Source organism: Crocodylus siamensis, chromosome 3 (assembly GCF_052110815.1).
Source record: "Crocodylus siamensis isolate JL-2025a chromosome 3, ASM5211081v1, whole genome shotgun sequence".
Taxonomy (NCBI): Eukaryota; Metazoa; Chordata; order Crocodylia; family Crocodylidae; genus Crocodylus; species Crocodylus siamensis.
In genome coordinates, this window is record NC_143397.1 from 133,994,389 (window position 1) to 134,020,246 (window position 25,858).

At 40.8% G+C, this 25,858-nt stretch overlaps 1 protein-coding gene across 2 annotated transcripts in view; it reads right to left on the reverse strand.

Moving 5' to 3' along the window:
• JARID2 (jumonji and AT-rich interaction domain containing 2) overlaps nucleotides 1-25,858 on the reverse strand; it is a 311,197-nt gene that overhangs the window by 111,802 nt on the left and 173,537 nt on the right. The window lies entirely within an intron of this gene.

The window sequence follows — 25,858 nt, forward strand, 5'->3', positions numbered from 1 at the left end:
TATCAGCTCTTACAGACGTTGAGTGAGGAAAGCAATGGATCCAATCTAGGCTCCTCACCAAGCCATCATCCCTCAACCACACCAGTGCAGGCCAGCCCCTGCCTACACACTCCGGAATTCACCTCTAAGCTATGAGGTGTCAATATTTTTCAAGAGCTGTGGTAAGGCATGCAGCTGCAGGCAATCTGTCAACACCCTGCATCCTTTCCACAGTTGAAAACGGGATTCTTCAGACCCTTGGCCACAGTACAGCCCTACTAGGCTCTCCTCTCCCTCCGACATACGCAAACCAAGCTCTTTGGATCAGCACTAAGGTGGAGCCTCTACCTGTTCCAACATCAGACAGGTCTTGTAAGAAACTGCCAGGATGTGAAAAACTAATCCAGCAATTAAAATGTGTTGAAACAAATCCTATTGATCATTCAGCAAATCCTGAAAGAAAAATCTATTATTCAGGTAAAAAAAATACCATTCTTTTCTCCACACCCCCCCCGCCAATTATATTATATTCCTAGATTATACATGTAAATAAATAGAAATTAAGGGATATAAAGCAATAGAAACAAAAATGGAGGTATCAACAGTCTATAAACACTTTCTAGATAACACTAACAAAATAAAACAAGGAAAGGGAAATACTGACACACAGGGCACTGGCACACACACTAGATAAGGAAATCTGTAGTCTGGATATAAGGTACATTTTCATAACCCTAAGAACAACTGAGCAATGGAACAGACCAGGTTCTTCCATCCCTACTCACCACCAAGAGCGTGAAATGTGACATTTCAGAGGACTGCAAATACCTTGCCAGATAAAACTAAATTATTCTGCATTTGCAAGCAAGAGTCAGAGGACTTAAGGAAAAAAGCAACTCCACTCCCTCCTTCCCCACACTTTCCAGGATGAAGAGCATAGCAAGAGGTGTAAAGTCTTCACAGTACACAGGGAATCCATGCTAAAACATGGTGCAAAGTCGTTGTCACAAGAAATAACAAGGCCCCAAGTGCTAAACCAAACAGAACCCTTCACTTACACTGCAAAAGTGACCATCTACTAGCAACACCCAACTACTGGAAAAGGACACTCATTCCATTATTTCTTTTAAAGAAGCTCTACCTTCATAAACTAAAGTGCTGTGCTATAAAAGCAAAAAGAACAATGATCCACAGAATTTTAACAGTGAGGGTGCCAAAACATGCTGCCTGATCTATAGGGGCTGAATGGCTACAAGGCCACTGATAAACTGGTTTTAGCAAAGGCACAGGAATTAGTAGGAATTTATTTCCTTTAATGCTGCAAGATGATAGAAGCAATACTATTTTTTTAACTCTATTTCCTGCATTAGGCAAAAAATCTTAACTTTTACCAGATGACATTTCTTTCTGTACCCTTTTCTTATATGTTTATTGCTGCAAAGAATACAGAGCTTTGAAAAAGTGGAGTTCATGCCCTGACAAGTTCAGTGTCAGAGGCCAGAAAAGTTAAGCAGAGAAAGTGATGAAAGGCAACATATTGAACTGATCATGTATCATTAAGTAATGTAGAGTTTATTTTAAAATACCAAGATGGTACTTCATACCCTTCCTAACAGAGGGATGCCACCTGCACAGATGTTGGGATGTGCCACATTGCATTATATAATGACATTTTCCAGAGCACTAAGCAAAGTCCACTTCTGCAATGCAAGGAAAGCATGCAAGCTGTCATGGTGCACCCTACAGAATTATTCAAAGAGATTGTACAATAAAGCCCACTTCTCTGTGTATATATTAGAAAAAGAATGAACTCTGTACATATATATTCTGAAACATTGCTGCTCAGTGCCACAGTACCTGCTAAATAAAATTCACATGAGACCAATGCATAATCCACTCCCTAGATAAGTTACCTATGCTGACCCATAACATGCAGCTCAAGCATCAGCTACATCAACCTGTCAAGTTCATGGGATGCTGCTGAAAACTGTAGTCACAGTCTTCATTGCATCAGCACGATGCAGCTGATTTAGATCTCTTAGTAGTAGCAACTGGCAATAAAAAAGCCATCTCTCCCCAGTGAAGAATTCCCCAAAGAGGTTCAGACATTACAGCTGATGAGATTTGTTATTGTTGTTGAATATCAACCAGTTCTCAGGACTCTTGTTCTCTGTCTCATCAACCTTGCTAATTTATTTGAAATATTCTCATAAATCCCTCTTTTATTCACTCTGAAGAGTAACTACTGTGACATAATGCTTTTCTCAGCAGCATTTGGAGCTTTTTATTTCCAAACATTAAAATAATGAGGGGACTCATGTTAACACAATTTTTTTTTCTTTTTTTTTTCTTTTCTTCTTTTTTTCTTTTTTTTTTTGGGGGGGGGGGAGGCTGATACCCACCCCTGCACCTATCTTGTTCTCTGGCATGTACAATTCAGTAATTTACATTTAAATACAGAACCTTATAAACCAGGGGCAGGAACAACCCAGCTCCAGTCCAACATGGGCAGGTTGGCTTCAGCAGTGCATCAGTAACAGGGTGCTCCATGTCCATGCTAGGGCCAGACAGCTGAGAGCTGTGCCCAGGCCATGACCGTTTCTCCCAGTTAACTACTCTCTGTCTGTGGTGTAGGAGCAGGTACCAGCTGGTAAGGAGCTGTGCTCAGACCACTGTTTCTCCCTGCTTCCCCTCTCCCCAACAGAGGTGTGGGCACAGCTCCCCACCAGCTGGAAACTGCATTGGCATCATAGCTGGGAGGAAGGAAAGAGGGGGTTGGCAGCAGCATAGACACAGTTGGCAGATGCCTGGCCCTAGAGTAACTCCGTACCAACTGGAAACTGTACCCGTGCCACAGCCAGGGAGTAGGGGGAGATGCAGCCTCATGGGCACAGCTAGAAGCTGCCAGGCTCCAGCACAGCTCTTCACTGCCCAGCCTTGTTATGGCCACAGGCATGGACACAAGCAAAGTCATCCAGCTCTCCCAAGATGGATTCAGGTACTCCATGGGCCAGATCATCCCATGGACTGTATGTTCAAAACAGCTATTCTGTATGTAAGCTCAGTAGATATTCATCAGGCAGTCTGAGCAAACATTTTCTTAATTGATGGAATAAACAGTATCATCTGAATGATAAATTCCCATATTAATGTGGAACACCACATTTATCAAGTAAGCTGGTTTTAGAATCCTTTGTGGCCACAGAATCATCATATAGTCATATCCGTAGACTCAAAGCTGTCCTAATTAAATGGAAGAGCTGATATACTGCCTCAGAACTATATATTCTTATAAGGGAGTAAGTGTGGTGGCACTCATGTATAATTTTCCAAAATCTGTTCTTAACCTCTAGTCAGACTTGTTTGTCCAGTTACATGAACCAAAACAGTCAACAATACCCCCAAATTATTATTTTTTAAAGTAGCATTTAGAAGCTTGAAATTGTAATTGCCATAAGTGCCTGCTTTCATTCAATGAATGAAGGCCAATACTGGGAAACGGAATGTGTTATGCTCAAGTGAAATCATAAGGGTGGGGGATGGACAGGGGTCCTTAAGTGGACAGGACTGGACAGTCTAAAGTAGAACAGAGAAAGAGGAAAAACTAGCAGGCGGGAGGAGAGGGGGGAGGAGTGAGCCCTGTTCAGTAAAGCAAACTAACTCTCTGACCCTGTGGTGTGTACTCATGGCCAATGCAAAAACACCTGGAAGTCAAGAGAGATAGAAGCAAATTATTCAAAAAGAGATTACATTTTCTTAGGGCTGAGTTCAGACTTTTCAATTAAATCAGAAGCCAAAATAAGCCTCATCACTAAGAAAGTGAAATATCAGAAGGTGCAATCCAAGGCAGCACGTTTCTCCCCTCATTCCTGCAAATGCTAAACATGGAGCCTGCCTTTAACTTAGTGGCATACCACAGAACCCCAAAGGTCTGGAAAACCCTTTCAAGTGTGCTGTGACACTAGCATTGCTATTGCCGCTGCTACAACCAGGTGAAACTAGCTCATGTGCTTCTGTTTCCAGGAGGCACCTACTGCAGGCAGAAGCGCCCTGGTCCAACTCTGCGGGCACCTCCTGGAAAATTTGTCCCACTTCCTATAGTAAATGTCTGTGAAACCCGTACCTTTCTAGAGCATAAAATCATCTCAACAACTTTGATGACAGCTTAGATGTTCAGTCATTCCCTAGAACTGCCATTGGTTGAGCAGAGGAAAGGCTTTTTCATCTAACAACAAGACCGAGAGAAACACTTTTTATAAATTCCTGCCCAGAAGATAACCTCAGTGAAAGGCCTCACTTTATGAAAAGAAAGGTTCTTGAAGGTACATGTCCCCTCCAGTCACCATTTCAAGAAGAATTCTGTTGATCCAAAAGTCCATCAGACAAATCTCTCTGATGTGGCACTGAGCATGTACATAAGAATCCTCTACAATGACACAGGACAGAGGAAATCAGAATATGAAAGAACTGAGTTCCTGAAACTGCTGCTCCCAAACTTTAAAAACAACTACTTGGGAAGGGCTGAAGCTTTTCTATTTTATTCAGGCTGATGAAGACTTCATGGCTCATTATCATCTCCCTGACTTCTGCTAATCTCTCCCCACTCCAATTTTGCTGTCAGTTAGCAAACCCTGGTAATGTCTCTCTTCTATTTCACAGCCCTGCAGACTGTTTTTAGCTCTACCTAAAATGTTAACTGGGGTATAGTAATATTAACTCGGGTGCAGAAGGACTGATACAGACTTCCCTCGCTTTATGTGGGTTCTATATGTTCAAATTTGCTCTTATGCGATGACACTTTTTATACCAAAAATTCTTATATGTGAGGTAAATTCACTCTTATGCAATCAATGTGGTGAAAGCCCACGGTCAGATGCTTTGCGTGGTATATTGTGGGAGTGATGTGCACAAAAATAAAAAGTCTCCTGTGTCGGTCTGTGCTCCTCGCTCGTTGTCTGCAACAGTTTCTGTAGTTGCCATCCCCATTATGGGAACATTCACCACCATCCAGTGCTTGTGTCTACTGTCTGCTGTTGCTGAGTACCAAAATTGTCTTGTAAAAGTGGTAGAAATGGGTTTGTAGGTCAGTCAAGTCCAGGTCCTGGAACATATCCCTATTTATTACATTGTAAAGTGGGTTCCCTTTATGCAAATTCGAGTTATGCACCGTTTTCCAGGAATGCATATACAGCATAAAGTGAGGGAAACCCTTATTGGAGGCACTTTCAAGATGCTCAATCAGCCTCAATTTTATTTTATAAATCTTAATAAGATATGCATGTTTAATTATAATGACTACAGAATTAATGGCACAATGTCTTTTGATTATTTTTGCTTAGTTGTGTTCTTTTAAATATACTCTAGCAAAGCAGTGCACATTCCAATCGTTTTTGCTTTGATCCCAAACTGAGTAACGTAGCACTTTAACTGGAGAAATGTGTGTGGTTTTATATGTGCACCACACCATCTGCACCCCCTTTTCAAAATCCTAAATCTGCCTACGGTTCCACTTTAGGAAGGGAATAGGGATGCACCTCTCTCTTGAAGGACTTGGGAAAACTACAAACAGCAAGCCAACCATCATCAAGCCATCCACTCCCTAAACTGGAACATTCCTTCTCTTGTGGCAAGTAGAATGAATTGTCTGGTTAGGGACCGGTGAATGTTTTGTGGAAATTGGGTAATTAGCATACAGCTGCATCCCTAAGCAGGCAGAGGGCCTTGAAGCAACCTTTAAAAACCCAACAGAGAAGAACATCGATCTATAGATCTGAACTGAAAATACTGTGTAAAACCAGAAAATGAAAGAGTGCACCAAGCTACAAATAGCCTCAAAACAATTAACATTTCTTAGGACTGGCAGTTAAATGGGGGGAAAAAATAAGGCAACACACAGAGCCATGAGTAAAAAGCAGAAAGAAATGAACTGAAGATGAAGAGGCTCCACACTGAAGTTCTGGTAATGGAAATAGAGAAAGGTGATGCAGTTCAGGAAAACAACATACTTGTAACTAAGCATAGGACTTGGTATTACCCATTCAGAGAACTACCATATAGCACTGACTGGGGTGGGGGAAGGAGTATGGAGAGAGAAGAAGAGAGAGATTCTACCATCCTTACTCACCGATTTCCTCTCTACTTGCACACCCACTGAGATCAGGGTGGCTACAGATGGAGTAAGATATAGCCTTCAGTAAAAGTTAACACCTTTTGCAAATACAAACTGTTTTGGATAAGCAGTTCTGCATCCGAGGAAGAAGTCTTTCCCAGAAACAAAAATTATAATGAAAGAGTTACCAAGAATCATGAGACTGACTGGTAGCCAGGCACCTGAAAACTATTTGGTTTCTTACAATGCCAGAAGCCACCATCAATGAAGATGAAAAGCAGATATGAAACAAATGAAGACTCACGAACTGAGGTCACTTCATTGTGGCTTTGGGTGGACAAACATTCCGGCTCACAGTGAGAACACACACACATATAATGCAACTAGAAGGGAGAACAAGATAAGATGCTAACGAGAAACTAAACATGAATGTATCTTTGCTGGAGAATCTGGAATTGAAGAGGATTGAGTACTACCCCCAGATGTGGCTTTCTTGTGCCGAGATGCAAGGCATTTCATTTGGTGCATGAAAATAGTGGGAAATATTTGACTCACTAAAGCCAACGGAAGTTTAAACAGTTCATTTCAGTGAATCCAGATTTAAATCCTACTGTTTAAGCATAGACTTGAATGTGGCTTTACAGATAAAGCAAATATTTTTATAACACTGCGTGAGGGAGAGGTTTTTATTTGGTTTAAATGTGAATGCCCATTCATTTTATGAAAGGAAAAGGACCTGGGGGGAAATTTTGAATGCTAAATAAATAAAACAGACACTATTTCATAGCACTTTATATTTTCAAAAGTGAGAGGTAGATACTGCCTAAATTTAAAAAAGCAGCCTGCAAGAATAATTCATTTCCCCTTTTTACAGACTGGAATGGGGAAAGAGACACAGAGGTTAACAGACATATAGCCAAAGTCAAACAACAGGACCAGCAATCGAAAATGCACAGCTTCTAGCTTTACACCTAAAGCACTAAGGTACATGGAAATATTGTATTTTTATTGTACAAACAGAATGAAATATCAGCTGAATGCTGTAATTATGGTCTTGAAAAACCTGAAGTTGGTGGAAGAATTTACTTTTTTTCAAACACAGTTCACAATCTGAATTATTCCAGTTCTGCTGATAAGAAGAATGTGGCCTATATTCCAATGTTATGTTTCCTATATTCCATTTCTTATTTGATTTACCTTTAACGTTTATTTTGCTGTCTATCTAAAGACTGGAACCAATTAAGTAAGGTTAATTGGTGTAGCATGTACCACAGTTCTAAGAATGAACTTGATTCTGAGATTTCTGGTCTAATAAAAGTGAAATAAAACTAATACATCTCACAAAACAACTAAAAGATTCAGTGAGGATCAAACTTAACTTTTAACCAGTAGCATAACTAGGGGTGGGCAGGAGGCACCAATTTAGGAGGAGTACCAAAAAAAAGCAGCCCTACAGCATAGATCTTGCAGCAATAGCTGGGTCCCAGACACCATACTACCGCAGTAAAAGCAATATCTGGGGTGGATAATCCATGTGGTGGTGGCAGCAGCAACTCAACTATTTTTGAGTCCCTGACATGGGTACGGCTCTTGTGCCCCCTACCTCAGAACCCATGCCCCTCCAGCTCTCTCCTACAGGCTTTGCTCACGGCATCAACCCCGTTTGTCATGCCTCTGAATTTGCCTAAACTTACTCAGTAATTATTCTGACTCCATGAGTTTGTGGGGCTACCTGTTTTAAAACTGCAGTTTCCTTAAATTGTATAGAACATGTTTTGCCTAGCTCTTCACTTTCTGTTTATCTGTAGAATGAACCAGATTTCAGTAAATGGTAAAATAACTGCTAATTTTTCTGAGATGGACAGGGTATGTACCATCTGACCATCCTGAGACAGCAGAACAGCTTATCTTCAGGGTTCTAATCTGAATTCAGATTTTGGCAAGATTTCTGAAGGCTAATTCCAAAATCTTAGGCCTGCCAATGTAAAGGTGTAAATATGACACTAACTAAAAAAGGATTACCCTGATGGGTCTCATCTAATAAGGCTAAAGAGAAGACTAGAGACACGGATTTCTAGGAGTGATATCTTTTTTTTGGACCAACTATGTAGTTGGTATGAAGTTAGACAAGATTTCGAATACAAGATATTCTTTATTAGGTCCCTAATCACAGGCAAGACTAGATACTACAAACATTTCAAAGAAAAGCTTTAGACACCTACTTAAATTGCAAAGGAATTTAAAACTGGGAAATAATTATTTTTAAGTATATTTTGTTGGACAATTTAAAAGGATATCTGAAGAGCAGCCAAGGATTTTTAATTTCCCACGTAGGAAGGAATGGTGGTCAAACATACGAGGTAACTATCTGTTCTGCAGTAATACAAAAACACATGGTGCTTGCAAGAAGAGAGAAAATAATTTGCATTATCTGACAACTCCAGCAGTTCTGCTTCAATTAGCAGATTGTTCTAATCTAAACTATCTCTTCTGATGGAATAGCTTTCTCTTGGACAGCAACAAACAGCCCTGAATCAAACATTCATGCAGTGATACTCCATACACCTTATTCATAAGCAAAATAACTATTTTTGACTGGGAGAAGGGGAAGGTGGGGAGGGAAGCAAAGGAGGAAGGGGCCGAGAACATTTTTTAGTATTTCTCATCTGTGTCCGCTCATGTCTCACCATAAGTGTAATTTCTGGTTTCATTTGAGGTAACCTCTCCCATCTTAGTTTCCTTTTACTGCAGAGTAGAAAGAGACACACAAAAGTTCCTGTGGGACAGGTGATGCCTACTATGCTCCCCTGCCTCCTCCTTTCTCCTTTAATTCAGTATAATTTGTTAATCTGAGTACTGGAGGGGGTGAGAGGGAGGGGCTTCTTTTGAATCTGTATAGCAAAGCTGCTACACAAGTGCCAGCATCCATGTGTTTTCAGAGCTTCCACATAATCTACACTCATTTTTGCAGTGGTAGGACTCTCTCATGGGAGAAGGCTACTGTAGATGCTATGAATGAGCTTCTAAAGTCTGCTCTTGGGATTTCAGAATCAGTTGATGATGCCGTGGCATCGTCAAGTGGACAACTCGTACCTAGGACAGTCAATCTGGAAATAAAATAGACACACAGCATCTGTACACATATACACACAAAATAAAGGGTCCTATTCAGGACAAGATGGCTGGCAACTAAAACATATCCCACAATTAAAACCTGACAATACAGAGCTAGTTACAAGGCACTATGTAAATTGAGAGGGAGGCTCTAAGAAGTCTTCTCAGATTAAAGGATAAAACGGAGCTGGCTGTACTTTTACTCCCTCATATGAAATGTTTAATATGCATTTTAAACCAAAGCAAATTCTCCAAATTGTTATTTTAAAGAAAAGTCTACACTGGGAACTAGCCCGTGCTGTGGAAACGTTGGTATTTTTATTATTTTTTGGCCAACATAAAAACTGCTGGCATTGATCTCAATCAGCATATCATTAACATAAATCCAAACCAGACAAAAAGTTAAAAAAAAGCATCTTTCTTTCCAGTTGACAGATGGGACTGGAAGGGACATCCTGGGCTGCTGAATTCATTCAAAGAACCCCCCAAAATGGCCACTTTGAACTCCTACACACAAAGACGAGGCACAGTGCCCCAAACCAGGAACAGTGCTTTGACGGGGGGGGGGGCGTGTCAAACTCCTCTGGACCTGTGGACCAGATAAGTGGCAGGACAGATCAGGCCTGCAGACCCCCACCTCTCCTGCCTGGAACCTGATCCAGCACAGGTAGCAACTTACCCAGGCTGACTGAGGGGTAAAATTCCAATGGGACCACAATTCATGCAGCTTGTATCATCCTGAACAGAAAAGTAAGACCCTCTAGAAACTTCTGGGTTTTCTCACAACAATCAGGAGAATCAGCACACTGCAGTCTTAGAACCCAGTGAACCTCCATCCCGCAACTTTGGAAAAGAACAATTCTGAGTCCTGAAAAATGTGTGTGTAGAGTGTAGAAGGAACAAAGCTATTAATCAAACTATAACAATATCTACCCAAATCCAAGATATTTTGAATTCAAGACAGGCATCCAATAATTGTATGATAATTGGTATTAGATGGTAATAATTAGATAATAATTAAACAAGTTTCCACATATAGAATATACCTACCTGAGGTCTGGCTTTCCAACTCATGTCCCCCTACCCCTGCAGCAAGGAAGGCAGCAGTAGGATTTCAAATAGAAGGGAAGCAGGCATGGGGAGGCAAGCAGCCAGAGGTAAAGGGAAGGAGCCGGCAGCCTGACCGCCAGATCTTACCACTTACTCTTCCCTGGCACCTGTACCCTAGCCACTTAACATCCCCCCCAACCCCACCCTGCAATGGCTCCAGTCCTGGCCAAGCAGCAGCAACAACTCTGGCCACAGTTCAGTCTCAATCTCAGCTAGCAGTAGTGGCAGTAGCTCTGTCCCCAGGCTGCCCAATCCTCAGACCTGTGCCACCTCCAGACAACAGCAGTGGTGACAGGTCCAGTCCCAGCCTTGGTCCAGGGCAGGCAGTGGCTCTGGTTCTAGGCCTGACCCTGGGTGAGGGGCAGAGCCAGAGCCAGAGCCACTGCCTGCCCTCAGCTAATATGGAAATCCAAGATGAACCTATTTCCTCACACAATGTTGAATGGGGAAAAGCCTCATCTTAGATTGGAGTAAATACCGTAATAAAAATAACAATTTACAACACAGTGATACTAAGAAAACAGGACCTGGACAAAGACTAGGGATAACAGCAAAAGAGGAAAACTACTGAAAGAGCTACGGGTCAAGAAGCAGGAAGCAAAGGAGGACCAAGAGGGGTGGGCAGCAGTCTCCATGGTAACAGCAAAGTGAGAAGTAAGGATTCTATCAGTAGACATTCGCTGTAACATGTCAAATATCAAGAGAGAGTGGGGAACAAGCAGACACACGGTCCAAACTTATTTAATCAAAGGAAAAAACAAACGGTGAGAGATGAAGACAGGGAAAATACAGTTGCTTGAAGTAAAACAACAAACTTCTTTGAGCATCTATCAGGAAACACCATTCTCCCAGACATAAACAATTAGCCAGATACTCTCGAAAGTACTGTAAACTGAAGCATTACACCAGGAGAAGCTGAGAGATTTATTTTAAAAGCCAACATGATTTTTATGTTAATACCAGATACCCGAGATTTAATAACTGGAGGATCCCCAGGCAGACATCAACATTATTATTCTGGCTCTGGATCAGTCTTCAAAAGACAAATAACTCTTTCCACTTGAATGCTGTAAGTTATGGTATGGATGGAAGATGGATGCAAAAGACCTCAATTTGGACAGTGCTCCCCTCCCCACCATCTCCATTATCTAAGCTAGCCAGCTGAAAACACCTCCAGAACTGCAACCTCCTCAGCACTGAATTGTTGTTCTATGATAGGCCTAAGTAACTAAAGTGATTTTTTGTGACAATTCATGGCTCCACTTTCTTTTGGAAAATACATGCCAAAAAACATATCGCCCATCCAAACACTGAGCAGCTTTCCAACCTGCTATCAAAGATAAAAATCCTTCAAATGTTCCTACTGTTCTAGTGTTAGTTTGACATACATCTTGCATCTTCAAATATTAAAAAAAAAAAAAAAAAAAGATACAGTGCAGCTTTAGAATTTCTGTAGATTGTAAGCTTGGTGGATTTTTCTGTTGTACATATATGCACACCACATCTGTCACACTCGAGCTCCTAAACTCTCTCTCCATACAAATAAATAAGAATTCAAAATAAACACAGAAAATGACAATAGATACAGCTGCCAACAGGAATGCCATTCTAAAACACTCATAGAAAGTGCACTCAAGACTTCCAGCTCCATTTCTTGATTTTTAAAGACACCTTCTACTGGGGCAAGCAGTTTTTCTTTTCTTTTTTGAATGAGAGCTTTTGAGGCCCATAAAGATTTTAAAAAATTAACCTAACCCCCACTCTGTTTTTGTGTTTCTCCATAAAATATGAAGTAGATATACAGGACCTCTTTTGGAGGAAGGAACACGGAGACAGGGGAGAATCTTTAAAAAAAATCATTTTCTGTTTTAACATTAGAAATGCCAGTCTTCTAGGCTGTGTGAAAGACTGGAGAACTAATAGCTTTATTATACCTGCAGACATTGATAACTTGGTAATTAGGGCTTACCAGTCACATCAGTTTAATTTATATTAGTTTTTAATCATTTATATTGGTTTTTAATCATTCAGTTGAACTGAATTAACACACTGATTTCCATTTGAGAATGGCATTTATAGATTATAGATTTATAGATAAATGTTTGTTTCAAGAAAGCATTGCTCAAAGGGGGTGGGGAATAAAGGTGACTGTATGATGCTTGACCCACCGGACTATCGCTAGGCAAGGTAATTAACAGACACCCTAAGCCTTCTCTGAGGGACCCTTTTGCTCCATTTCTCTCACTTGATTAAACAGTGGAACCATGTGCTCCAGGGCATTTCTTCTCAAACTAGATTTAGAAAACTCTGTCTCACTTGCCATAATGCTTAGTGTCCAAGACAGCTGGAGTAAAAAATATGAGTGCAGTTGTGGGGTTTTGATAACACGAGGATTAAAGAACCATCTAGATATGGGATTGATGTTGTTATCATCTTCTAAGTAGCAACTCAGAAGCAATGGGGATTGGAGGGGAGAGGGGTGAGCAAATGAACCATACTGGTAAGAAGAGGAATGGCCTAAAACCAGTGTTATTTTAAACATGAAAGGAAACACTACCGAGGTCTGTTATGAAGTTTTTGGAATTCATGAACAGGATTGCAGAATTTGCTGACTCCAGTTGGAAGGGAATTTCAATGAAAAGACTCAGCCAGTCAAGATCAAGGATAGGGGGAGCACCTTCTCCACCTCTCTTAGCTTTTTTGGAACTAGCAAGAAAAAAAAAAGCTCATCTGCTTTGACACTGAAACCAAAAGACAGGACAGCTTCAGGATTCCAGGGTTTGGAAAGGAGGAGTTGGTTTGTTTCAAGTCTCGTGGGCTACCTTCTTATGGCTTATTGCTCTCTACTCCCACAGCCAGGTAAAGAAGCTTCTCTCAAGATTTATCTACATCAAGAAAAAAGACTGACAGCTAAATGAAAGGATAACGTGCTAATGTATGTCTACACTAGGGAAAAAAAGGATTAAGCTAACACACGAGTTAAACCGAAAATTAACTTGGACATTTTTTCTTAAATCTAGACAAACTGTGAGCAAAGCAAAGGAACATTACATCTAAAGGTGCATTATCCTATAACAAAATCTTCATTAAGGCATGGAATTTAAGGGTGTAGATCAACAAACCAAATTACAGCAAGTTAAAGGGAGGGCCACAGACAGTTCTTGTCTGTGGACTAACTCAAACTGAGGGAAGAGCAAGACCCCAGTGAAACAGCATTAAGTTGCTGTCGTTCGGTTTTCACTTCCTGTGGGAAAAGAGTATACATGTGGACAGTTACTGTAGAACAGGTGACACATGGTATACTCCTCAGCCCCTCTCAATTTGCTAGAATGTGTTCATTTGGCTGTCAACCAAATACGACCAGATTTTTTTTTAATTCGGACTTCATCCAGCAACCAAAATCCCCTCACAGCTAAACCTTGTGCTCCACCTAACATATCTGTCTCCTTTCTTTCATTAAAACTTCCCACATTTCTCTGCATCACAATTTCTCCTCCCCCTCCCCACTTTCCGAGTCTTGTACTATATAAAATTTAACCCACCTACCGTACACGCTTGTACCTGTGAGCCCACAAAAATTAATACCGCGTTGGGGAATTGGCTTAATGTTTTGCCTTCAAATTAGTAGCATTTAACAAATCACCACAATACTTTACTTTGCCTTCTAGGTACTCTATTCAAGTCCTGACCAGTTCTTACCTTCTTTAGCTATATGTAGGATTGGCAGGATTTGATTTTTATCGGTAAATGCTGATAAACAGATTTCACCTCGCACTCAGACCAACAGAAAAAAATATTTCCATTGTTAATAAACTAAATTTATAGAAAGGGAACATAAGAAAAATTATAGCTAATGTGTCAACAGGGGAGGAGCGGTCTGAACTGTGCTGACTGTAGTTTGAACTGCAACTCCAAGAAACCCCAGGGGACTGGGAACAAAGGAAGAGGAAGTGACAAAGCAGGCAAGCAGAGCCAGGAATGATGACAGCTCTGCCATTCAGCTGGCGGCAATCCTACAGTAGTTACATTTGTCATGGCAGGCAATTAAACAGTACTATAATAATAGCATACTGCCATTAATAAATTGTCTGTCCCCCATACCTCTTATTTTGTGTAATTCTGAAAATCTAAATTGCTGAAAAGCTAAATAAATGTTTACAAATAAAAATTGGTATTATCCTTCAAAATTATTAAAAAATAAAAACAACAAATTCTGTCAAGCTTAGATATTAGATCTTCAAAGACTACAGGGTAAGGAAGTGTGCATGTTACAAAGATAGTCAGTGAGATGCAGCCTATCAAAATGTAAGTGCGTGGTTTTGTTTTGGTTTGTCAAATTTACCTCCCAATTGCTAGATTTGAGTTAAAGAAACCAGTTCTACCATGGAGAAGAAAAATTATCCTATCTCCTCTTTTTCTTGTTCTTCAGATTATTGTTAATGCCTAGCATTGTTTTATTATTAAGTAAAATATGCAAATAAAATTAACCCAAGGCAAACTGCAAGTACATATAGCTTGAGTTAAGTGCCTGATCAGTTACTGTAGCTTTGGGTTTCAATTCTTTTGATAATCTGGAAGTTTGTTTCTCTACTTTCACCAGTTCATTTAATTATTTTTATCTGTAGAAGTGAACTTTTTTGGTGTGGGTTTGATTAATACCAGATGTCAGGAGCTGAATTTATCTGGGCTAATTATGAAAACAGGACAGTCAATGATTCATTCCTCGTGTAACCTCTTGTTCCCCCCTAAGCAAGAAGATGACAATATATTAATGAAAAGGTTTTTCCAGGCTTGTGTTTAACTGCTTGTTTGCAGAAATTAATCTCTCCCCCTCTTTTTAATTTAACAGAAACATGCATGTTTTGCATCATAAAGTTTCCATGGAAATTTTCTTCTACTTTTTCTTTTGGACTAGTCAAGGATGGAGTAAAATGAGAAAAGACCACATAATCTGTAATTATTTTGTGCTGCTTTGTGGTAGAGTGGCTGATTGTGAACTACAGTTACATACAACCATGCTGTTGTGTGCAAGTTTCCCCTGCTCCCCATGTTAATATACCAGGTTTAAAAGTTTCTTTTGACCAAAAAGCAGGGTTTGGGTTTTTTTTTCTTTTTTGTTTCCCCCTCTGATGGTTATTTCCCAAACTTCTGCTTTTAGCTTGGTCTTATTAGCACTTTACTATAGTTCTTAAGAATAAAGCTCTCAACCTGAAAGATAACCCTTTAAGTAGCATATGGAACAAATGTGAGAGCAGGGGAAGAATAATACTGAAAAGCCCCTGGTTAATGAGCAAAGTTCATTAAGAAGCCTTAAAGAAGGGTTACTTACTTTGCAGTAACCATAGGTTTCCAAGATGTCATAGTCAGCATGAACACCACATAAGTGAACACATTCCTAATGCATATGGGATCGGACTCTTTAAATAGTTTCTATGGAGGCTATGCTTATTCATAGATGTTAGGGCTGGAAGGGACCTCAAAAGATATTCAGGTCCAGCCCCCACTGTGCTTGGGTAGGAAAGACTGCTGGGGTCAAATGTCCCTAGCAAAGTGAGCATCGTTTTTTTAAGATTTCCAGAGTAGGTGCTTGTACCACCTCTGGAGTAAGTCTGCTCCAGACCCTGGACACTCAAACCGTAAAGAAATTTTTCCTTATGTCAAGTAAGAAACACTGCTCCTGAGGTCTCTTCATGCTCCCATGCAAGGGGACAAAGGGTGGAAGAGGCTTGACTCTTCCCCTGTTCTATCACAAAGTAAAACCTGCAGTAGCTCGGGACTCTAAAAAAAAAAAAAAAAAGAGGGGTGAATAGCAGGGCATGAAACCCTTACTGGCAGTAGCATCTTGAAAAACCCCTGTTATTGTAGGGAAAATTAACCATTTTCCTTCTTTGAGCAGATATTGTTGTTGATGCCATTATAAGTGCATGTCAAACACTCCCTCTACCAGAGTGTGGGATCAAACTGCTCTCTTGTATCTAGCATCTGACCTGGAAGCTAAATTCAATGTTTGATACCTGATGAAAGTCAGTGAAAGGCTCCCACACTGACACATACTCTAAAAGTCACCTCTGGTTCCCTTTCTCCCCTCCAAAATCTGTCCAGACACTGCAAGTCCACACTGCTGCCTAATAGAGCACAAAAAGTAGTACATTTTTGCAGCTGAGTGTTGCTTGAGGTCTGGTATAGTGAACCCTGTTGTTCGCTGGCATGGGGGGGCGGGCTTTGAGATTCACAGGCCACCTGGTGACAAAGAGATATAACAGGTTGTCCATTCAAAGATTCTTTGTGCTAGGATGGCCTGACTTTGGGAATGGCTGCCCAAAATAAGCACCTCCTCCAGTTTGGCAAATCAGTGTTCCCAGGGGATGTTTCCCTATTCTGTATCAGGATATGGGGTGAGAAGAGTAGTTGATGTTTGACACAGGTCCTTTACCAGCTCAAGTATGTTCTCTTTACAGGGCCCGTGTGATCCCAGCTGGGTTTACTAGGTTGGTATATTAAAGAGCTTATGAGGTCCCCCTTAGATTACTTTGGTTACAATGTCTAGGGTTCCCGTGATTTGAAATGGGAGGCCCTGGGAAGCCTTGAAGTAGCTGGCTGCCAGTAACAAAAGCAATGCTTCTTGTGACAATACCGAGGAATCTAGGTAGGAAGAGGTTTTTTCTGTCCTTTTGTTGTCCTCTTCTGCTGAAGGTTTAAGTTATAGGATTCTGACTGATTTTGTATATAAATCCCTGCATCTCCATCCTTCTCTTTCTTATGAATTTATGTAGTGTTTTCCTGATTCAGTAAAATGACTAATGCACATTTGCATAAGTTGATCAAAGTTAGATATATCGAAAGCACTTTGTTACAGCATATGAAAACAAGCAACAGGCAAAGAAAATTACTGCACTTTGACTGTTAAAAACATTCCCCCGCTTCTATAAGTGCACTGTTACTGTAACTATCATTCTCAGCATTTCAAGTCAATGTTCTCCCTCACACATGTACACAAGCGTGCACACACACACGATTATCCCTCTTTTACAGCTTATGTGCAAAATGTCAATAGCCAAGTATTAAAGAGGCTATTCATCATTAGCTAGAAAAACAGTTCGTGACAAAAATCTCACGCTTCTGCCAGCTTTATTGCAAGAAACACTTTTCAGTTCAAGTACTTACAGTACAAAACGATCAGGTGTTAAAAGAATCACCTAAATTAGAAGAGCAACTTATATATACTTGCCTATCCTCACAGAATACTTGCAGGCTCAGCTGACTAAATTGCTAGGCTAGGGACAGACATTACACATAAACTAGTTTAAATCTGTAACAGAACAGATGTTCAGTGCACATAAACCAGTTTGAAAATGACTGAAACCAGTTTGAGATAAACCTGCTTAAATGTAGTATCAGACTTAACTGATTTGGGTCAAACTGGCTTATGCAATGTCCATCCCAGACCCCTTGCTGATTTAAGATAAACCAGATACCCCCAGTATCTCAGCATCCTCTCTGGGTTGGGCAGGGCTCTCTGCTCCACACAGCAGGGCTGGCCCCTCCCCTCTGCTCCCTGGCTGCAGCTCCAGCACAGACTTAGGACTGCTCCCCCCTCACCCTCACCACTCCCTGCTAGGCAGGACTTCCTCCTTCCCCTCTGCTTTGCTGAAGAGGTGCCTGTGTATTAGCTAGCAGACCACATGTTGGCTATGGTCTGTGCAGAATCAACAGACAGAATCAACAGGTAGCTGGTAATGTCTCTCTGCTGTTTTCTTAGTGGGGCGATAAACACTGTTATCAATTCCCGGCTGGGATAATCAGAGCATCCTGCTGGGGTCTGGCCAAGCCCCCACTCAGCTCAGTGCTGTGGAAGGGATTGGAGTGCTGCTCTAGCACCCCCTAACTTCTAACCTCAGCCACTGCAGGCATGTACCTGCATGTCTGGTGTGTAGTTAGAAAACAGCCAGGTTAGACTAACGTGCAAAGACTGAATCAATTCGGGCTCAGGTCTTTTGAAAGTCTGTCCCTAGCTCTACAGACTATCAGAGGACAGGTGAAAACCTCTCAAAAATAATGCAGAAAACCAGAGGACTGCTCGCATGTCTTTGTTACACACATTTCCCCTACTCAACCACCTCCCAAACCATAATTTTACTTCATTTCTCCAATGAAGCCAGATCTGGAGCATGCATCTAGAACACTAATGACAAGTGAGTGTAATGAGATCATATCAATACACAGATCAATACCATAACTCCAGCAGAGTCCAGGGCACTAGCTACGCTACTTTTCAAGCGATTCATTTTGACTTTGAATAAATATGATGGCTAGCCAGACCACATACACTGGTTTACAAGACAACTATCTCTGCAAGATCAACCAACTGAAATTACAGGTGGTGACCAGAGCAAGCAACCCTCACGGCTTAATATGCAAAAGTGTACTTGCTACCAGAAATGCAACAAGAGAAGGAATTTAGTGAGGGCTAAACACCTTTAGCTCTCTTTCCTAGTTCTTCTGGTAGAAGTTCCACAAATCATGTTTCTCACTCTTCCTTCTCCCACACAAAAATTATTTACTTGTTTAAAGTGATGGAAAGGAATGGGAGAATCTAAATGATGCAAGTATTCATGGAAAAATAAAAATCTTTAAAACTTCTACTAAAAAGGTAGATTAATTTTGTTTCAAGACAATTTGTGAAGAAATAAAAACAGACAGTATGGCCTCTTGCAAACATGGAAGAAAAAAAGCAAAACCAAAAACTGCACTTCAAATTCAATGCACTCAGTGACATAGAGGCTCAGCCCAGCACATGCCCAGAAGAGGCAGTGTGTTACTTTGACCCGGCTGTCCAGTATTTGTATAGATCAGGTGTTTTAGTGGGGCTTTTTGGGCACTTTTAACTAATAGCTGATTGAAAAGCACCCTATTTGACTAACAGGCTAGACCTTTTTGGCCAAGTGGTCTGGTGGGCAACACTCAGTTGACCTGCAAGCCAGATCCAACTGGTGGTCCTGATCTGGCACCTGAGGCAGTTGCAGTGGGACCCCATCCAGCTGTGCGGAGAAGGGCAGACCGGGGGGGAAGTCCAGTCACAACCCAGCCTCACCTTGCAGGGGGAAAGAGGGCTTGAGGCTGCCCAAACACAACCCCACAGGGGGGAGGGGGAGGGGATGGGAGGCAGCATGATCTGGCTATAACCCAGCCCCCAGGGGAGGGAGGGAGAGGAGGTGTTTGGCTCAACCCCAACCTTTTGCGTAAAGCTTTGGGTTTGGAACCGGGCCGGGAGCGGGGGGGGCAGGTGGCAGCTGTATTAATGTCTACCCCTCCCTCGCTGCCAAATTTCCCAAAACATGGGGAGCCCTGTGGGTCAGATACTATAAACTCCATGGGCTGCATTTGGACCACAGGCCAGAGGTTGAGCATGCCTGGACTAGGCCAGTAACAAACAAAAAAAGACACCATTTCTAGATTTGACAATTCTCCCTATATATATTTAAGTCAAGAAAGCAAATACCCATCTGGATACTGGAATAAAACAAACAGTGTCCCAACTCCAAAGATCAGGTGGTTAATATACTGTTTGCATCAACCTGGCTCTGCATGTGTCCTTTCTGGATAAAGTAGCACTACTGTATGCAGCCATCACTATACTGCTGTTCATTGCCAACAAACAATACCAAAAGGTACCATTATAAATTCTGAAGGCAGCCAGCATGTTGGTTCACACTGCTTTGAACCGTAATCTGTTAACTTCCTTGACTGCATGCCACAGCCCACAGCTGGAGACTCATCTGTGCAGGGAACATTTAAAACTTGATACAAGCTATAGATTTTCTTCTTTGGAGATGCAGTAGAGCAACTCCTCCCTCTTCCCCCTACCTTTAAAAAAAGAGTAACTTTTTGAGACTTAAAAGTCACTCTGTGAAGGTTGTCCAGCACAGGAGATGGACAAGTCCTGTGGCCAATTTGCCAGGTTCCCAACCACGTACCCCAACTGAACAAATTAGGTTAAATTTGCATTTTAGCTGCTACCCAAGTAGAAGAAACCCAGTAAAAAAGAACTTTATGTTCTTAATTAAGCTTTTAAAAATGTTTAGCAAATTCCTAATACATGCAAGACCAAAAGGGGTATTTTTCCTTCATATTTTGCTGCAAAAATATTAGAATAATGCAGATACCTATTTATTAATATGCATTTGGAAAGCGACTCATATAATCCAAGGCCCCCTTAATACCAGTCACCTGGTCCTTTTAACTCCACATACTACCATGTGTTGGCAAAACCAACAAAAGTTAGATGAATTACTTAGATGCTATAATTATGAAGACCAGAAGGATTTCAGTACTTTGAAATAATTTAAAAAGTGATATAATATAGATCAAGGTTTCAAAATGGCCTCAACCCAGCTTTTGTTGGCATACCTAATTCACTTGCTTGTACACCTAAGAAAAACAGTTAATGTGCTTTTTTTAAGCATACCAAATTTAACATCCGAGGGGGAAAAAAAATCATCATTCTGTAGTAACTGTCCCCATGCACACTTCTATCCCACAGGAAGTGAAAACTGAATGACAGCAACTTAATGCTGTTTCACTAAGGTCTTACTCTTCCCTCAGTTGAAGAGTTAGTCCACAGACAATAACTGTCTGTTGCCCTCCCTTTAACTCTCTGTAATTTGGTTTGCTGATCTACACCCTTAAATTCCATGCCTTAATGAAGATTTTGTTATAAAATAATGCACCTTTAGATGTAATGTTCCTGTTTTGCCTACAATTTGTCTAGATTTAAGAAAAAATGTTGAAGTTAATCAGTACTTTCCACCCTAGAATAAATTACCATATGTGAAAATGGCATTACTTTGAAAGAGTGACTCCATCCATTTCTTATTCTGTAAAATGGTTTTCCAGTGCTTTGACTTATCCGAAGGCTTTATAAGTAAAATTTATGCATTCTTCCTTCCTTACCTACCATCATGCATACCACAGCATAAGAAAATTGCAAGTTGTGTGTTTTGAGAATATCCTCAGAATGTCTATGGGGTTCTACAATAATCTATACTCAAAGTAGGGCTGAGGCTAGTTTATTGTGAAGACAACTTTCTCTGTTTCCCCCTTGACTGCAAATTTAGCTTTGCCCAAAGACAGCCTCCAGGCAAACTGAAGGAAAGACCTTAAACCAGTTTAGCAGATTCAGTGACATCAAACCTAGGTAGAGACATTCAAAGAGCCCAAGTAGGAAGCACACTAAGTTGCACGGTTTCCTGTAAGCAGAATAGTTTAGATCCATAGTGAACAGAATGCACATATTTGGGGGGAGGGGGAGACTACTTAGAGTGGGCTCTGACATTTTTAAACCAGTCGGTGTGTGCCAAACTTCTGTTCTGTCGCAGGTAAAGACCAGCTTTCGATCACTTATACTGGCAAAAGTGTAAAGTCTGTACCTGGCCTAAAAGCTTGTGCAGACCACGTACATGCTGCTCTTGCTAAGAAACAGCAGTGTACGCAAGAAAGTTTTTTTCAGTGTAATTTAGTGTAAAGTTACTATAGCCTAAACCTCCCTTCCTTTCCCCCACCCCACCACCCTGTATGCACTTATTACAGTGTAAAAGTAGCTTTTGGTTCAGCTTGTCACTCGGGAAGGGGTTTAAACTAAAACTAAAAGAAGTCATTTCTATGCTCAAATAAGTGTCCAGAAGAGAAAGGAGATGGGGGGAGGGAGTCTACAGGTGCAGCCTTTAAAACTCCTGTGTAGGCAAGGTCTAAGAAATAGGCAGAGCAACTCTGCTGTTATATAAAGTAGCCTTTATAATTTCCCTCCTCCATTTTTGCCCTAGGTGGAGCTGTGTTCTGATTCCTTAAAAGACAGTTTTTACATAGTTTCAACAAGTACACGATTGGAGTTCTCTGCCCAGCCACCCCCACAGGAAAAGTCCAGTCTCTCATCTTTCCCAAGAAATTTCAGAATAATAAAATCTTTCTTCTTCTTCTTGTGTATGACTTCAGAAAGTTGACTCCTCCAACCATTTAAGAATAGATCCATCAATATTACTGCAATCTTTCAGACTGTTCACTCCTTCTGATGGACCACATAGAAAACAGTGAGATAATATATGCTGGGCTGTCTGATCTCCTTTGCCACAGGGGCATGATAGTGAGTTTGTAAGGCTCATTTTATGTTTTATTTTGTTGGAAGCTCCATAGCCTGATCACAGTTGATTCAGGTTTACTTATGCCTTACGTGGGAGTTTATGACCAGGAGGGTGTGAAGATGGTACTTGTGTAGTAGGGTGCGATTGTTATTCTATTGCTCTTTCCACCTTCTCTGGGGCCATGATGACAGTACGGTGTCTCCTGCTTCCTCTGATGTTTCTGGCAGATATTGGTAAGGGTTTTATGCTTTTTAAATGTTTCTGCATTGGGTATTTTTCAATCATGTCATGTAGTTGATGGTCTTCCTGCTGGGCTTTGATTGCCAGGTCATGCAGTATTCCAGATCTGTTGGTGTTATGAGGGGGGGCTCCTGCCAAGATGAACATATTTTCTCGTTGCATATATACTGGGCAGCCACTTATTGTTTGTAATGCAGAGTTCAGGGCACTGTTCAGTTTGCAGATGTGGGCACTATTTGTAAGATGTATACCTTCCCATAGTGCATTCTGCGAATAGCCAAGGCCTCCGTTCCACAGCTAAATTAAATACATCATTGAGACAATTTCAGAATGTTTCAGAACAATAAAATCATTGGCATGGTATGAAGAGAGTGAAATTCCAACTGCTGCTGAAGACTCACGCCCATGTCACAGCTGGATATTAAAACGCAGCCCTTGCACACTCACAGACATTCCCTCTGTAGTCTGGATCAAAGATATGCACAGCACAGCATATAAACATCAGACAAGCAGTCATCTCCTTAACTGCCTCCTTTGTAACCTTAAAGGATCAGCACTTCTCTCTCCCATCATGTCATTTCAAGGTTGCAGACCCCGCAGAATCAAGACTTCCATGCAGCTCAGAGCTTGTCATTTTTGTGGAAGTCTCAGGAGCCAAGAAATTTCCCCAAAAGCCCATATTTTTAAACAGTTACTCTCCCTTTTATCTTACGCATAAACAATGCCTGCACATTAACATATACAGCAGCACTATCAGTAAGCCCAGTTCACTTTAGGTAACACCAAAGTTGATTGGAACTTCAAGAAGAAATAAAAACTAAACAACAATGCAATTTGTAAAAAGCCTTTGAAGAAGGGGAGCATGTGATGAGTAAAGAGGAATCTTTTGAAATGAATCTGAATTGAAATTCAATTAGAATGATTATTTTAGATTACTAGGCTATGACCAACAAGTCTTACGCCAGAGGTCTCCACTTCTTGTCATGATTGTCATCAGCAAATAACACAAAGCTAATGCTATAAGATACAGGTAACCTCTCCACCTGTATAAAAGATAGTCATATTTCACAAGAGATCTCTCCCCTGCAAAAACCAACGACCTGCAAAGAAGGTTTGCATACATCCCCACTTCAAACAGATAGTGCTACAGGACCTTAAGCCTGCTTTATTAAACAGCGTGACTCCCGAAGGTGTACACTTCACTGTCTCTGCAAACCAGTAAAATTGCTCTCTTCTATGTGCTTGCAGCTGTAAGACATGGCATTTCTAGAATACTAAGGACAATGCACATTTTAGTTACGGGAGTGAGAAAATTGTGGCTAGTTTGGTATTAGCACATCCCTCGTTTAAATGCAAATTTCAGATAGCAGCAGGACATCCATCTTGCTACAGTAAGCTGTAAAGGAAGGAACACTGAGAAGTTTGACCATAGGGTATAATTTCCTAAAATGTCCTCAGCTCAGAGGCATGAAAACAAAATGGTACCAGATACAATGCTGAGAGAAGAGGAGTTAGAGAAACTGTCAAGATGGGTCTCAAAGGTGGTAGGTGGGGAAGAGAGTATTCTGAAAGAAGCAGCATGCAGAACAGAAGGAGAAGGCAGGTTGTGCATGAATGCCAAGAAGTGGATAGGGGAGGAAGAAAATGGGGGAGTTCTATATAATTGTGGCCTGCAAGAGCAAAAATAAATAAATAAATACATAAATACATTTATGGTACTTCATGAGTAATGAAAGAAGAACTTAAAAGTTTTCCCCACTTCCACAAAAACCTGCAGAATTCTGGGGGAGGTTTCAGTTATGTTTTGTGGGGGGTTTTTTAAAGAAAAAAACCCTTTTAAAATATCAAGGTATCAAGTTCCATGATTTCAATCCCTGGAGACCAAGAAAACTGGAGTAAGGACTTCCACATACCTAAACTGAAACAGTCATGGTGTTCAACTAGTCACAAGGGCCTTCTCTCGGGTGTTAGAACTAAACAAGAGCTAACAAAATGTTTGTACCAACATTTCTAAAACCAACCAAATGAAAAGACCTTTCTTCTTGATTGCTCAAATTCACTTCATTAGACTGTGTGATGTCAGAAGCTGACTCATTCCTAAATCAAATATTGAGTCTCTCAAGTACTGCACACACAACACTTAAATTTCAAAGCAGAAAAATCTTTCAAGCCTGACTTATGCCTGATAAAAAGCTGAAAGTTCCCCACAAGCAACACTGTACTGTACAGGTACTCCTCACTTAACGTCATCCCAGTTAACGTCATTTCATTATTACGTTGCTGATCCATTAGAGAACATAGTCGTTTAAAGTTGTGCAATGTTCGGTGATAATGCTGTTTGGCTGCCACCTGCTAGTAGGTAACTACTGTGACATAACTGGCTTCATTTAACATTGTTTTCTTAAAGTCACATTTCAAGAATGTAACTACAATGTTAAGTGAAGAGTAGCTGTATTAAGTCCTTGTAAAGTTTCTATCAATACAGAGCAGTCAGTGCATATCCTGTCCTGAAATACACGCATCAGCCAGGCAAACATTTGGAAGCAGAATCTTTTCATTTAATTTGAGGGGGCCGCTCTCTTCCTCCCCATCAGATCTCCCAAAGAACTGTTTAAAGTTACCTAGGAAATAGGAATGTGGAAGAAGGCGGTTTCAGGAGGATCCCCACTTCAAACCTATTTCAGTTTGCGAGGGGGGTGGTAAGTTCGGATTTTGGGGAGGGATGTGGGTTTGCCTTTTGGTAAATTACATTTTTCAGGGAACCAGTTTTTGTTCTCATTTTATGAGATAAAATTCCAGACTTCTGCTTGCACTTTCAGCATATTTTCTACATGAAATTGGCTCTAATCCTGCAATTTTAACCCACATTTTGCACATGAGGAAATTGGCCAAGATTGTAGTATAATGAGAGTTCAATAAGGATTTCATAACTGACTTCTAGGAAATAGAGGCCAGCTTGCCACATCATTATCTCAAAGTAGTCCTTACAGACAATAACCCACATCCTCATAGTGAAGCTTACTGTACAACTACTATTTTCAGAGGATCTATGTATTTTAAACCCTTTGAACATGTTTTCAATCAAAGTAAATCTAACGGCAAATCTAATGTAATGACACGAATGTAGCCTGTCCAAGAAATTACATTTGTATGTACTGAACAGTGACACTTA